The following is a 3,238-nucleotide window of genomic DNA, read 5'->3' as shown; positions in this document are numbered from 1 at the left end:
TTTTTAATTTTTTTTTCAACTTTTTATTTAGATTTAATTTAATATTTTATTTTAAAAAATTGTTGATTGTTTAGATCGTAAAAAATTTTGAAACACAAAATCATGATAGAATAAACTGAAAAACTCAAAAAATTATAAAACAGCATAAATACAAAGCTCCATAAATTCCATTTTTCTTTTTTCGCAAAAATAAACTTTTTATATGTTCGCTTGTACGTTTTGATAAACATAAAATCAAAGCTGTCAGATTTAGGATGATGGGTTGTACGTTTTCATTCACAACACAAACTCTCTACATACACTGCCACTCAAATCAAGTCGCGAATTTCAAAACATTTAAAGAAACTCTTTCGATTAAACTCCTTCGATTGTATTATTTCTTTCGATTAAACTCCTTCAACGAGTGTCATTCTTTGACTTGTTATAGTCGCGAATTTCACAACACTGCCACTCAAATCAAGTCCCGAATTTCAAAACATTTAAAGAAACACTGATATTTCGTGATGACAGCTAGATAAGTGTGTTATTTCTTTCAATTGTATTATTTCTTTCGATTAAACTCCTTCAACGAGTGTCATTATTTGGGTTATCCATCAGGACTACATTTCCTCAATTAAAATTAACATATATACTAATGTTCTATAGCAAATTTCAGATATATATATTAATATTTTAGAAAATTTGGTAAGAAATTTGACATATATAATAGGGATTAAATCCATACCACTCACTTTAAATTTTAAAAAGCTAGGGTAAAAGTAAACCCACTTATTCAACATACTTATTAATAATTAAATTTAAAATTTAAAAGTCCAATATGAAGTCGCCTTTGTTGTAGATCTTTCCTGGTTAATCTTTCATTGCTGATGGTATTCGTTATACTAGTCACATCACTTGACAATATATCTCACCAAACGCAGGCTTCGGCGTCTCCTCCATCTAGAAGGATCTTTGCCTGTGCAACGCACTGCATCCTGCTCGGCTCATCTTCGATTGCGTGCTCGCTTCATAGCCTTTCATTGATTCTCCACAGCTTTGTTTTCATGGCACCTCTGCAAATGAAAATCACCAGAAAGCCGGCTATCCTTGTCGCTCCTCTCCTGCCTACTCCCAAAGGGTTGCTATACCTTTCCAATCTAGATGATCAACCGTCTCTCAGATTTCATATTCCCGTCCTTCAATTCTATCGGTTCGATCCGTCGAAAAAAGGTGAGGATCCCGCCAAAGTTATCAGAGAAGCGCTGGCGAAGGTTTTGGTGTTTTACTATCCTTTAGCCGGAAGATTGAGAGAAGCGCCCTTCGGCAAGCTCCTCGTGGTCGAGTCGCTGAAGAGACAAGCAGTAGGGCAAGGCAAGTGCCCGACCTTTGAAGTTCTATCGGCCTGTTTGTGGCGTTCCAGAACGAGGGCTCTCCAACTGTCCGCTGACCAGTAAGTTCGGTTCATATTCCCTTTGCATGGCCGACCGAGATCGGGATAAATAAATCCCATGCTATCGGGCCATAAGCTATCGGGCCATAAATGAACGGTGGTGTATATGTCTATTGTTTGAACGGTGGTGTAAATTATGATCTTATAATTTATATTTTTTTTGGATGGCCGAGCGAGATCGAGATCAATAAATCTCATGCTATCAAGCTATAAATGAACGACGGGTGTATATGCCCACCATTTGATCAGCCGATTCCCGAAAACTTCTACGGCAATGCGATAATTTTGTCGTGAAGACGAGCGCAGGAGAGCTGGCAACCAAACCGTTGTCCTTCGCTGTGAAGTTGATCCGCCAAGCGAAAATGAGCGTGAATGGCGAGTACATGCGATCGGTGATAGATTTGATGGAGTTGAGAGGCCACCCTCTCTTCACGGTGGCGGGCACCTATACGGTCTCGGACTGTACTAAGATCGGGTTTGGAGATGTGGATTTGGGGTGGGGAAGAGCAGCCTACGGCGGGCCAGCACAAGGTGGAGTGGGACCAGCTGCAGCGGCGGGCTTGACAAGCTTCCTCGTCCCTTATCGTAACAGAAGTGGGGTGGAAGGCATAGTGGTTCCAGTATGCTTGCCGCCCGCTGCTATGCATAAATTTGAAGCAGAAATCAATGAAGCTATAGAGAACGCAGCCCCATATCTACGATCCTCCCTATAAAATAGCAATCTCTAAGCTTAATTATATTAAATTGCTGTTAATTGAATAAAATCTAATATTAAGTTGCTCTTACGTGAATAAATTGGCACACTGCGCAGTATTTCTGTGAAGTAAATTGGCACACTGCAACTTCTTGAGTTGTGTACGGTACAAAGGTCGTTGAGATTCGTTTCATCAGTTGAGAATATATGATTCTTATTCATTGAGATTGTTATATTTCTTCTTATTAACCTTGCGAAAACCCCGCCGTGTTTCTAATCTAAGAGAAAGTGGAGTTACATCGAGTAAAAGAAGTTCCATTACATTAGCCCGCAAAATTCCACTTTGGATGGCAGCGCCCATTGTTATAGCCTCGTCTGGATTAACACATTTACTTGGCGTCTTTCCAAAAATCTCAACAACAATCTCTTGAACCCTTGGCACCGGGTACATTCCTCCCATAAGAATAACTTCATCCAATTCCAATGTGGTAATCCATGCTTGTTTTTTACAACTCTTGGAAGGGATTCTTGTTCTCTCAATAAAGTGATCTGCTAAGATTTCAAACTCATTTATCTGCTAAGATTTCAAACTTCAAATGAGTTATGTAATATTCAAATGCTTTATACTCGTGATAAATGGTAGATTAATCTATCAACTCCACAACTCCACCTTCGCCTTTGTAAGGCTAGCTTATCCTAGGATAAGTCATTTTTTTTCTTTGAGCTCAACAAATAAATACTGGAGCAGAGCATTATCAAAATCCTCACTCCCAAAAAATTATCACCATTTGTGGCCTTTATCTATAATAAAAAGCTAACAAGGTTACAATAATTTGCGTGATAAAGTAGAGAATGAGAAGAAATAAATAATGAAGGTAAAATAACCTAACATCTCAAGGGAAGGAACATGCCTCTAATACACCATTGGATATTTCAATCATTGTTACATCGAAAGTACTCCCACTAAAATTCAACCCAACAACTAGGCGCTCCTTCTCATTCATGTCATAAGAAAGGGTTGTTAGAGTACGCTTATTGCTAATTCTTTTTACATCCAATCTTGTAATTTTATCAAGATATTTCGTTGCTCAGCACTAAGCATCACTAAAATAGAA

At 38.4% G+C, this 3,238-nt stretch overlaps 1 pseudogene; it reads left to right on the top strand.

Annotated features, from left to right (window-relative positions):
- The first annotated feature begins 1,791 nt into the window (after window positions 1–1,791).
- On the top strand, window positions 1,792–2,142 carry LOC149253950 (benzyl alcohol O-benzoyltransferase pseudogene; annotated as a pseudogene).
- Window positions 2,143–3,238: the final 1,096 nt, after the last annotated feature.

The sequence above is a fragment of the Pinus tabuliformis genome, chromosome 7, assembly GCF_031772625.1.
Source record: "Pinus tabuliformis cultivar Carrire ecotype Pingquan chromosome 7, CPIR1, whole genome shotgun sequence".
Taxonomy (NCBI): Eukaryota; Viridiplantae; Streptophyta; class Pinopsida; order Pinales; family Pinaceae; genus Pinus; species Pinus tabuliformis.
Note: the sequence above shows the minus strand (reverse complement) of the source record. Positions and strands in the feature narration are given on the sequence as shown.